General features: G+C 45.6%; 1 long non-coding RNA gene across 1 annotated transcript in view; it reads right to left on the bottom strand.

Annotated features, from left to right (window-relative positions):
* Positions 1–5801: 5801 nt before the first annotated feature.
* Positions 5802–13121, bottom strand: part of LOC123826458 — a 50135-nt gene continuing 42815 nt past the window's right edge. The window contains exon 3 of the long non-coding RNA XR_006787041.1: positions 5802–5974. This is a non-coding gene — a long non-coding RNA (uncharacterized LOC123826458). The remainder of the gene's footprint in view (positions 5975–13121) is intronic.

Consider the following 13121-nt stretch of genomic DNA (forward strand, 5'->3'; position numbering starts at 1 on the left):
ATATCACGTCACACTCCCTCAGTTACTCTAAGGGACTCTAAAGAAAGAGGCATCCCGAATCCATATGTGCCCCAGCTGAAGAAAAGTAAACGGAAGCAGCTGACTTATTTGTTAAAGCAGTACGTTACCAGGAGTGAGGCGACCAGAGTGCAGGGAGAGGAGGAAGGAGGGGAAGTGGAGCCGGGAGTACCATCAGGAGCCTCACACGTGCACTGAGGTCTCCGGGCTTTCCCAGGACCAAGGGGGAAATCTACCTCCGAGTGTCCTGGGGCCAGTGCAGAGGGAGGAAATCGTTACCTGATCTAGGGAGCCTGACCTCACAGCATCTCATGGTGGGTACAGTGACAGTCTGACAGGCCTGTCTCTATCAGCCATCCCTGACGACATGGTGCCTAGTATAGGTCAGTAAAAGCCAGTCTCCCAAAGACCAAAATTGTGCATGAAAAGAGCGCCTACAGCTTTGCCCCGGGATAAACCAGGATATCCAGAGGCAAGGGCGGCACTACAGCCCTGCTCATTGCAGCACAGCGTCAGGTCAGCGCTGCAGGGCGGAGGGGGTGACCTTCCACTCACTGCTGCTGCTGCTGGAGGGCAGACACGGCATCGGCTGACCAAGGCCCAGTCCCTGTCCTCGCAGAGGGCACACTTGAAGGCCGAGGAGCCTGGTCAGAACGCACGCCAGAGGAGGAGGCCACCCACCCCTTCCTTGGGCAGACGGGAGGAGACCTGCAGGCAGGTCACAGTTTCCCCAGAAGCATGTAGGGGTCAGACTAGTTTTTGTTTGTTCGATTATCCTTGGCCATTTACTGCTAGGGCAATCTTCAGTGTACGCTACGAATGTGACGCGATTGGCTGTGAAGCCCTCCCATAGCCCTCAAAATTGTCCTGGGGATAGGAGATGTTGCCTTTGTCAGTGGACTAAGTCCAAACGTAAGTCTGTAGGAGAAAAGGGATAATATTTTAATAAAAATCTTACTACATCTGTAAAACTCTTTATAGGTCGCAAAATGGTTTCACAAATAACCATGTAGAGGAGAAAGAGAGTAAGCTTTGAAAATGCTCTGCCCTGGAGTCAAACCCCGGCCAGCCCACTTCTAGACACGTGACCGTAAGCAAATCACAGCATTTCATAGCCCCTTTCCTCATTCCAATATGTAGATTAAACCTTCCTTGTAGAGTTGTTTTGAAGAATAAATGAGACATCTGTAAAGTACCTTGGACATAGTAGTTATAAAATAGAAGCTATTATTACTAATTTTGCTTTTGGTGGTTTTGTGATTCCGAACAAATAACACACACACAGCATGGCCCCAAAGGGAGAGTTCCCTGAGCTAGGCATAGCCCTCCAACCTGAAAAGTGAAGCATCCGTGTGAAACTGGATATAGGAAATGAAAAAGAAGAGTCAAAGACTGAAAGGCTTTTTAGTCTAGGCAGCTGACAGTCGAGAAGAGCCAGGTGGGAGCTTGCGGAGAAGGTGTCAGGTGGCGGGTCCTGAGATGGACAGGTCCCGCACTGTCTCAGTCTCTGGAGACGGTGGCCATGGAGGCGAGTGGTCAGAACCAGTGACACTGATTTTTTGGAGGGGTAGCCCTCCCTAGGAACAGGTGACATCCCAAGAGTGAGTGGGCCCACGAAGGAAGGGAGCTATCCGAGGCAGAACCTGGAGCAAGGGGCTACTTTTTGGAGGAATTAAAGAGGAGCCAAGGAGATGTTGGGAAAGGTCCACTCAGAGACCAGAGCAATGCAGGTCTCTGAATGGATGGCATCTTGGCCAATGGATGAGTGGGAAGATGGAAGGAAGGACAAAAAAGTAAGAAGGAAAAAAACAAGAGGAGACAGCTTCAAGGAAGGCTGGTCAACAGTATCAAAGCGACAGAGGAGGCACCAATGATACACTCTGAAAGCCGGTGGAGTTGACAAGAACTGGGTCGCTGTCAGCTTCAGACAAAAGTTTTCAGTAGAGTAGAGGACTCAAAGCAACACATGAAAATTGCATGGGGGGAATCTAAAAGCAGAAAGAAGGAAATAAAAAGGATGCGAAAGAGAAAAAGGAACAAAATCCAGCAAAGACTGGGGGTACTTAAGCCAGGACCACTTCCGCACGACCGTGGCGGAAATGCCCCGTGAAAAGCGGAGAGAAGACGGTGGGCCCCGGGACTCACAGACCTCGCCGTCTTCCAGCTGCCCACTCGGGACTGTCCCTGGCTCGTCAAAATAGAATCCAAGAAACCTGTAATTTGGAGGTCAAAAAAGTTAGGGTAATGAGGTGAACGTTAAAAGACCTATTCTGGTCATTTTATTTTATTTTGAAGGAAATGTTTAAATTTGAATAGCTCTTGACTTGCTATGAAGTACAAATGATAATAATGCCAGAGTTTAATAGATATTTTAAAAAAAGAATTTCTATGACAACCACAACTCAGCCTCCACAGAATATATAAATAGGAACCAGAATGAGGAAAATTATAGAGAAATGTGACTTTTTCTGATTTGGAAACTATTTCAACTACTTTTCTTTAATGTTTTGCTCATTTGGTTCTAATATGAGAGCATGAAAACATTCCTCTATTTCAATAGCTTCTTTGTGTTACAAATTAAAATGAGCAGATCATCATTTGATGAAAGAAAACTGGAAACCAGACCGATTAATGACTTGCTCCACTAAGATGCCCCTGGCCCATCTAATATGTAAAGGACCACACAGAGAGAAAACACAGACATGCACTCATGCATTAGATGGCTGGCCAAATAGGAAAAGCAGATAACAGGGAATGTGGAATCAATACAGCTGAGCTGCCAGAACATAAAGCTTCCAACCAATTTTAAAGGGACCAAAGTTTCCCACCTCTTCTCCAACATGTTCCTTTAACCACGACAATTCCCGAGACCTGCCATGAGGTTTGCTATGAATTTGCCTGGTAAGGGAAGGTAGAGTAGAGCAAGTTCAGACATCCAGAGCATCTCTTGGGATAACCTATCACTTTCAAGAACTCACTCCCTTGAAACCAGAACAATCAGATAGGCAAGCCCAGGGACCCTAAGGATTCAAGGTTAGAGTATGCGGTGATCGGATCTCTCGCAGAGTGCGTTTGCTTTAAGCCATGTTCATTGCAATGAAGTGAGCTGGTTACACAGAGCTCCCAGTTAGCTGGGCCATCTGACCCCACCCAGGGACCGGTAGTCGCCTGCCTGCCCCTGCGTCCCCACTTCCTCCGTCTAGTGGCATAGCCCCTTGCCCACTTTTTCTCTCTCTGCTCTGGCTTGCTCCTTCCTCTCGTCTGGCCCCCACTCGAGCCTTGGCCTGGAGGCGATCATTCACTCTCTCTGCTCTGCAGCCCAAGGGCCAGGCCAGCCTTGCCCTGCCCCTGAACCCTCCTCCAGCTCCAGAAATCCCCATCTGCTGCAACTCTGAGCCACTGGCCTGTCAAATGGAGTGGTTTGAGCATGGATGGATGAGTTCAAACTGCAGGTGTTCTCCAATAGCACTGAGATTCCTCCCACGTCACCCAAGGTCAACATCTTCCCAAAGAAAAGTAAAGCTATTCAATGATTTGGTGTGCCTGACAAAAACAGTCACATATATGGGAGTTTATATGCTGCTGTTGAAGTATAAGGCTTATCATCCCCTGTATAAATGAAGCTAATTAAAATGTCAGTCATACCATGGTAAATTAATTATAAGAGCATTAATGTTACTAGATTCAGTATATTTTGCTAACTTGTCCATAAGTAAACTTACCTAACAATTTGTAATCATTAGCAGGTATAAATGTCAAAACATAAGTCACTCAGTTTACATTCAAGTTCTTTGCATCCAGGGACCTTCTATATGCAGACCCATATAAACTCTAAGCCTTCATATAGGGTCAGCAAATATGGGGAGAGCATCCTGAAATAATTCTGCCATCCCCAGCTCTCAGCATACATGCTGGCTAGATTGAGCAGAGCAACCTTGGCCCAAGGGCTCACACCTGCACTTTGGAAGAGCCTCTGCCGGGGAAGCAGCACTAGGGAGGAGCTGAGACACCTCCGGGCACACTGAGAAAGCAGCACTGGCTTTTCATGTAAACAGCCTGGACGGCCTGGTTGGCAAGCCACTTGGAGTAAGGCTGTCCAGAGAGCAGGGAGGGAAAACAAGGCCGGAGACGCCAAGGGGAGCCCTGCTTCACAAAAATGATTTCTCTCTAGGATTTTCTTCAGACATTCCCTATAAAAAAACATACAAATATCTAATAGAAAATGTTGTAGTCATCACAACAACTCTTGGGAGTCTGATACACCACGCCTTGGCCATACAGAAACTCTTGAGCTAAATACTACCTTTTAAGAACATCAAAATCCTCACTGTTGAGCATACTCTGGTCTCACTGCCTGACTGTGCTTTCCCTTCCATGTGGAGTCTCCTACCAACGAACGGACAAGGTACAAGCCAACAATGCAGACGAGAAAAGGGCGGGAGAAGTTCCAACACTGCCTCTCATCCTCCACCCTGCCCCTTGTTCCTGCGAATGCCCAGGCCCACCGGGGAACAACACTGACTCCCCTCTCTCTGCGCACAGCACCTGCCTCAGACGGGTCTCAGGAATCCTGGGGTCTTGTTCCAAAGAATCTAGGAGGAAGTTGGAAACTATGCAACACAGTGAATTTCACAGCTGAGTTTTGAACCCAAACCAGTCTGAACCAATAGCTCCTAACTCTTGCCTCTAGTGCCATCTTGGTTACCTTCTTAGGTATAAACTTACATATATAACTGTTTTGCAAAGTCTGGAAAGGCAGGAAATATGTGATAGGGTGGGGAGGTGGGAACAGACATTTATAAAAGAAAATTTGTTCTCATTCCACAGTGATAAGGTGTACCATAGTGGTAACACTAGAAACACTTTACACTTGTATTAGAAAATGATATAGTTCTTGACCAAATGCACCAAATTGCCGGCTGCCACAGTAGTAGTATCACTAAGATAATCATTGCTGTTATTATAGTCTTATATAGAGATTATTCTAGAAGTGCCAGCTAACATAGGTGATTTGGGTTTTTTTTTAAACCAGATGTCCAGCCTTCCTAATTAACACACAATATAAAATGTAGATTTCAAAGAAAATGTCAATGTCCAAGTAATAAATGATTTCCCTGCCACAGCCATGTGTACATGTGTAACTATTAGCAGGTTCACTGTTACACAATGGGCCAGATGCGAACATGACTCCAAGCTGCTCATGTAATAAACAAGCTCCCCAGACACTGTCGGCCCTGAAAGCACTGAGTCAAATGCCCAGATCAAAGCCTCTAAGCGTGAGAAGGGGCCGTGGAAGTCATTATACCAACTGCTCATCCAGTGCGTGAGCCTCTTCATAAGATCCCCGCCGGGTAGTCACCTGGCTGCGTGCCAGAACCTGCCTGTCACACCTGGCAATGCCGACTGAGAGCTCACTGCCTCCCAGGGGAGGGCACCATTCCATCTTTGGACAGCTCTTTCATAATCAGTGGTAACTACCAGGTTAAACAAATCAGTGGTTCGTCTGAGGACATGGGAATGTGTTTATTTTCCTCTGTAATGCAAGTCAACAAAGTCTGTAATTGAGTTCATCAGAAGAGGACTCAAACATAATAGGGACATATGTTTAGACTCACTGAAGCAGACCAAGTCACCAGGCTAGTGAAGAAAATGGTGCCTGGACCATATGATAAGCTCGCATTACACGCCCATGTAACGCAGTGTTGTTGTTTTTTTTAACTTGAATAACCTTGCCACTGACCTGAAAACATTTTCAGATTGCTGGTTCAGGACCGATCAGTCAAAGCAGCACTTTGGCCAGGGGACCGGGGTTCCACTGCCCGTATCACAGAGTCACTGGACACGTTGCCCAGGAGGGGCGCATGCAGCCTGGAGCCGAAACAGTGATCCCAGAGTTGTGGAAGCATTCAGATGGTTTGTGCAGTTCTGTGCAATAGCGCAGTTTAGAGCTAGAGTCCTAGAGAAAAAATATAGACTTTGTAAACTTAGAATGCGCAGAGTTGGAGAGTGACCTCTCTCCGTGTTACAGGCTGCCCAGGTAATGAACTTATGACTCTCATTCCAGTGAAAAAAGAGCATTTAAGAGGGCTAGTTTTTCGATTCTTTATCTAATACTTTTTGAATCTTTAATATTTTGTTTGTTTTCTAGTGTCTTCTTCTTTCTTTCTTTCTTTTTCTTTTCTTTTTTTCTTTTTTGATGGAATGTTTGCCCTCAAACAGTGAAACAGTTTAAGGGTGTGCAATCTAAGTAAATAGCCTAAATATATCTTCTCTCCGTGTACATTCTCAAGATTACAACTTGGATTCTCTGAGTTTAATGAGGACAAGGCTGTTTCCCATTAAAAAGAGAAAAGAGTAGGACAGAAATTCAATAAGTGTTCAAGTAAAATATAACCATCCGAACATCTGTATTATATTAGAGGAGACACAAGACAAAACATTGACTCTTGAGGTTAAATCTAAATTTCCTGCTGCAGTTCTGAAAGAGTTTGAGAGTTTAGATAAAAAAAGCAACAAAGAAAACAGGACTAAAAATGAAGCAACTTTCAAAGACTACTAAATGCCAGCACTTAGTTATTTCTTCGAAGCACCAATATAACCACAAACAAAAATCAATAAAAACTCTGCACCATCCCAACTCTTTTTCCGAGTTAGGGTTGATACACCTGGGAGCTGTGCATCACAGGAGGTGCCCAAACGCCCCCTCTGACTCCTCCCCTCTCCTGTGGGATGTTGTTGTATTTCCAAAGATAGTGTTTCAGCCTCCTTTGGAATCTACTGCTCTTTAATTTCATACTGCAAAAAGAAAGCCCAAATTCCCGAGTCAAAGGTCAGCAAAGCAAGACAAATTGTCTCAGCAAAAACCAAAGAGAATGGGGCCAGAACCAGGATTCTGAAAGCCCTGTCTTTAAGACTGCCTTTGAAGCCTGCAACCCCTCCTTTATCAGGCTACTGAGCAGAATTACGTTTTAAGAAAGTAATGCTGACCAACCAGTTTGGTGGCTCTGTGGGAGCTTCTCTGCAATGCAATTAATCACAGATGAATTTGTCATTTTGAACTCAGAATAAAACAGCCTCTCTGACCAAATCTATGACAGAGGGGCATATCTCTGAACCTTACACATGACACCTTTTTTCCAACCGTGAAGGTTCTGATTGGATCAAGCAACTCAGGAGAAATTTATCATTAAATCATCTTAGACAGATCTTCTATTAAGTTATGCCTCAGTCTCAGCATCTAGGAAATGCAGACTGTATGCTTGATCCTCAGGACCTTTTACCAACATATCCCTTGTCCTGTCTCAACAGATTGTTAACCCTCAGCCACAGCCAAAGAAATCCTGATGCTGTTTTTTTCTGCATCACTGGTTACTCCTTTTCACTCCTTTTCAAACTCCTTGTTTGTCCCCGTCATGTTGGAAGGTCCCAGAGTCAGTCCTTGGTTCTCCTGTCTGTTACCAGTCACACCCTTAGAGAGCTCATCCAATCTACATATTCCAGTGGTTCTCAAATGTGTATTTTCAGCTCAAACCCATCTGCTGAGCCCCAAACTTACATACACAGCTACCTGTTTTGTAGTTCCATTTGGATGTCTAATAAACATTTCACACTTGTATGTCCCACACTGAACTCCCGATTTTTCCATACTCCATCCCACAAACATGCTGCACTACAGGGCTTCCTGTTTCTCAGCTAATGACACCACCATCCTTCCAGTTGTTCAAGACAGGTCTTCATGTCACACTGGACTCTCACTGCCCACACTCAGTCCATCAGATTATCCTATTGGCTACAAGAAATCCATCAAGAAAACTGTGTAACAGTCCAGTGCATTCCCTCAATACTCTCCTATCTGCTGCCCTGGTCCAAGCTCCTTTATTTCTTACCGAGGCTACCCAGTGGCCTCCTAAATGGTCTCTCTGCTTCTAACCTGCCTCCTAGAGAGTCAAGGAGATCCCCTATAAACATCAGTTGTGTCTCCCGTTCCTCTGCTTCAGCTCTACACAGACTGCCCGTTCCACTCAATAAACAAAAGCCTTTGCCTGGCCTTGTTTCCTACTTCTCTGGCCTGCTCGACCTGCCTCAACTCTAATGGCCACCTGGCTGTTCCTTACACATCTCAGGCACTTTCTTCCCATAGGTCCTTTGCACCAGTGCTCCTCTCTTTCTAGAAGGCTCTTCCCTCAGACAGCCACAGGGCTTCCTCGCAGTCTTTAAGTCTGTGCTCCACCTCGTCCTCCCCTGTCCTTCTTTGTGAGGCGTGCTCTGAGTACTTGTTTAAACTGCAAACAACCCCCCCCCACCTGCTTGTGCTCCCAACTGTCTGCCCCTGCCTACATTTTTTTCATTCTCTAAAGTACTTACCACTTTATATTTACTTACTTTCTGTTTCCTCCCACCACGTACACACACACAGAATGTCAGCTCCTTGAGGGCAGTGATTTTCACATTCCGTTCACTGAGTCCGAGAGCCTAGAACATAGGCACACAGTCCACCGCCTACCGATTGCCCGTTCTACTCTCTGCAGTTTTGTTTGTGGCCTGTTTCCCTCTTTAAACTGACTTCCCCTCACCTCCCTCTAATGCAAATACCATTTTTCCTCCCTTCAAATTCCAATTTTAAAACTTGTCCTCTGAAGTCTTTTCGACATTAACTCTCCTCTACTGACCATGGGTTTTTATGTACTTAGCCAACAAAATTTTACATTAACATCTTTGTTTGCAGCCTCTAAGTCTCAAGGCATGTGTGTATACAACTAAACTCCCATTTCTTTAGCTTACAATAAATTTTGTTTTTTGACTGATTTGGTGCCTTTTTAAAACATGACACTATCATTTAAATAATGGGCACAGTGTACAGGTTCAGTTACTTCTCTATACAGATTATAAAACAAAGTAAGTATGAAATGTCAAGGACAGCCCTGGTTCGTGTGGCTCAGTGGACTGAGTGCCAGCCTTCGAACCTAAAGGTCGCCGGTTCGATTCCCGGTCAGGGCACATGTCTGGGTTGCTGGCCAGGTCCCCAGTTGGGGGCATGCGAGAAGCAGCCAAGCAGTGTATCTCTCGCACAAGATGTTTCTCTCCCTCTCTTTCTCCCTCCCTTCCCCTCTCTCTAAAAATAAATAAAATCTTTTTGAAAGAAAAAGAAATGCCAAGGACTTTCTCAGACTTCTTAGGAGAACTGTAGCCACTGGGATTGTAAATGTTTCATGCTTTTATGAGATGCACTGGTAAGGAGAAAGATTACCAGAGATTTCCTTGGTCATACACAGAGTAAATATTGATAAGTCCACCAGCCTCCTTCAGTGAGAAACCCAAACCTGTTGTGTCTCCCAAAAACGAGATGTTGAATTCCTAACCCCCCAGGACCTCAGAATGTAAGAAACATGACCTTTCCAGGGGTAATCAAGTTAAAACCTTCACTGCGGTGGGCCCAACCCAATGTAACTGCTGTCCCATAACGGGGGGAGTTTGACACAGAAACAGACATGCAGAGGGAAGATGTTGGGAAGACACACCAGGAAAACACCGGATGAGGACAGAGGACTGGAAGGCTGGGTCTGTGAGTCGGGCTGCCACAGCCACCGGGACTAGGGGAGAGGCCTGGGGCGGTCCTCCCGCGGGCCCTTCAGGGAGCATGGCCCTGCCGGCACTTCAGCTTCAGACGTCCGGCCTCCACAGCTGTGGGACAGCACAACTCTGTCACCTGAAGCCACCCAGTGTGTGGTACCTTGTTACTGCGGCCCGGTACACCCATCACCTGGGTGCAGTAGATTGAGCTGAGACCTGGTTAGCTAGCCACAGTTCCAGGTTATTCAAGTTCCAAAACAGTCCCTGAAACTGAACTTTTTCTACTGACTGTCTCGATTCCAGAGTGGCTTTGTAATTATTACTTCACAATTATTCCACTGATAAAATACTTAACTGGGGATAAGGGAACTGTCTTCTACTGTAGTATCAAAAAGATCCTCTCTGTGAGTACAACTGAGGACCGGTCAAGGCCCTATGGTTTCTACAGGCAAGTCTGAAAACATTCTGCTAATTGCCAATTATTGATATATGTTTGAGTTGGATCAACACAGGGGAAAACAATGTGGAAAACTGTTCAGATTGCATGACTCTATTTAATTTCACTGGTTCAGATTTTAGAAAAATGTCTGGTCTGAGTCACCTGGACCAACTGTCTACAGCGCCTTGCTTGCTGGACCAGTAAACAACGAACCGGTTAGAGTTGGCAGCAGGTTCCACACCATATTCTGAGAGGAAAAAAAATACGAGCCACTCTTTTATAGTTCAGGTATAAACTCAGCTCAGTTCCCCTGCAGGCAGACTCGGGTTCCAGACCTTCCCTGGGCGTGAGGGCAAGGACTGAGCCTGCCGCCCCAGGGGAGCCCGGCGGCCTTGCAGCCATCTCGCCCACTGCACCCTCAGATCGGGTGGCATCTGTGTAGCCTCGCTTCTCCCTGAACCAAAGGTCAAGACCCCACGTTTTCCATTGCTGTAATGCTTGCAGGTCTAGAAAGATAATAATTAAAGTTTAAACATTCCTGTCAGTTACTGGATATTTCTCAGTAAACAAAGAATCACAATAAGCAAATTGGACACAAAAAATATTTACTAATACTATGAATTACAACAACAATCCTAACATCTATTGAGCAATTTTACTAAAGTGCCAGATGTTTTCTCTAATCGTCACAAAAACCATGCAAGGAGGATGCTATCTGCCATTTTACTAAGAGGAAAATGGAGCTCAAAAGGCCTAAGTGGCAGAATTAGGATTTATAGCCAGATCTGCCTGGCTGCAAACTCAACCACTGAATGAGCAGTGTTACAAAGACCCCAGCACGTTCCAGAACCTCACTTGTATTATCTTGAACTTTCAGAACAGCCCTCACCGACTGGCAATGCTGTGATCACCACGTCTCATCTGAGGGGGCTGGCACTCAGGAGGGTTAAGTGGCTTGTCCATTAACTGGCAGCTAGTGGACTATGGAACTAGGTTCAACTTTGGAAGCCTCTCCTCCTAATAAAAAACAACCTCCCTGTACTGAGGACTGTCCTACACTATGTATAACCATTATAAGCCACCCTAAAAGGCAGAGGGGTATTTACCTCACTCTTCACACGAGGAAAGTGAGGTTCAGAGAGGTGACTTGGCTTTTCACGTCACAAAGCTCTCACGTGGCAGAGCTGGGAGTCAAGGCCCTCGCTCCTGCCACCATGTCAGGCTGCCTCTCAGGCCTTTCAGTAACCACGCCACTGTGTGGCGGGATATTTGGTCCTGTCCTAAATGCACCCAGAGACCCTCGGTCCATGATTTGTTACAGATACAAACATTGAACCTCATCCAAATTGTAGGGACATTATTTTTCTTGTAATTCATGAGGAATCTTGAATTGCACACTGATTCTTGTTCTTTCTCATCCCGAGGCTCAGCAGGGTTACTCTAGGTCAACGAGCAATTGCTCTCAGGTCTCTGTCAACCTAATTATGGGCTTTCTATCCGTTCTACCTGTGAACCATTTCAGGGACGCAGATTTGAGTCTACAGGTATCACCATGAGGCTGGCAGCTGTGCTTGAGCGGCACCACCAAGAACCTGGGTGATGAGTTAGTTGTTCACGGCTCGGCCATTCGGCCTCTCACACTTCAAGGCCCTCTCAGCATGAACCAAATGTCTCCGTGCACACTTCAGGACAGGACCAGATATCAAGGACCATTCTGCGGGGACCCAAAACATCCCTGTGGATGTTTTAGACAGCACACGTGCACTCATCAAGCCATGTCACTGAAATCCCCCATTAACTCCCACGGGCCAGTTCCAGCAAAGGGGAGCATGTGGGAGAGACAGCACAGAGGAAGAGGTTAAGACAACTTGACGATGTAGGAACAGGAGAGAAAATATGATCAGGGTTACAACAGCCAAGTTTGCCTCGTCGATGCCCAAAGTAGCAAGCATTCTCTATTTCCCAAACAATTGCACTCAATCTGATTTACAAAACGGAAATAAAGAAATTCACATAAATGGTGACCACAGCAGGAGGAAGGGAGTGGACATCGCCAGGAGTGAGGGAGGTATCAAATAAGAAAGACCAAAATGGGGGACTTCTATGTGTCTTATTCATTTTACTTCATGTTTAAAGACTCACCCTTGCCTGCATTCTCCCCACTGCTTTCAGTGGTAGTAGTTCCTTGCCTCACCAAACTGTGGGTTTGGCAGGAGATGAGGAGGAGGTTCCTTTTGAACTCAGACTGTTCCCCTGTGGTGAAAACTCTTGGATGAGAACCATGAGTTCACAAACGATATCATTCTACGACATGTTAGAGCTATGAAATGCTTCCACTCACTTGCCCTCAGTGGATCTTCATATCAGCCCCAGAAGGTGGATGGAGTCTACATCACAACCTTCCTTTACTGACAGTAAAACTAAAATCTGATTCAGTGACTTGCTCAAGCTCACACCCCTGGTAAAACCCAAGCCAGAAGCCAGATATTCTGCTACTGAATTTCAGGTTCTTTCCACAATAGCGTCATGTTCTAGAGTACTTAAGAAATATGTACTTTACTGTACAATGCTGAATGTCTCTATTGTAGTTACCATATGACAAACTTTTATTATTTTTGATCAGCTATACTTTTAGAGCAGTTTTAGGTTCACAACAAAATTGACAAAAAGTACAGAGTCCCCACACACTCTCTGTCCCCCCAGATATGCAGCCCCGCCTCCAGACATCCCCCACCAGAGAAGCACAACTGTTACAATTCACCGGCACTTTGAACTACAAAGAACCATCAAGTAATAACTCTACTAGCATGTTCTCATTAAGTAAAATAAGAAGATATGCATAGATAATGTATAACTCTTTTTGGGTGTATTGGGGAACGTACTAGGTGCTTGCCTGCTTGGGGACACTTCACTCTCACAACTCTAAGGAAACAATTTGCTATTTTTATGTTTATGTCTCATGCAACTGAGGCTCAGGGAGGCTCAATGACTTGCCTACACCTGCACATGGGAATCCAGGATTCAAAATATTCTGAAGTCCATATTTCTGGGGCACTGGGCCTCAGGAGAAAGACCCTGTAAGCCATCTCGTGCT

The sequence above is a fragment of the Phyllostomus hastatus genome, unplaced genomic scaffold (assembly GCF_019186645.2).
Source record: "Phyllostomus hastatus isolate PE091 unplaced genomic scaffold, TTU_PhHast_1.1 phas_contig_80, whole genome shotgun sequence".
Taxonomy (NCBI): domain Eukaryota; kingdom Metazoa; phylum Chordata; class Mammalia; order Chiroptera; family Phyllostomidae; genus Phyllostomus; species Phyllostomus hastatus.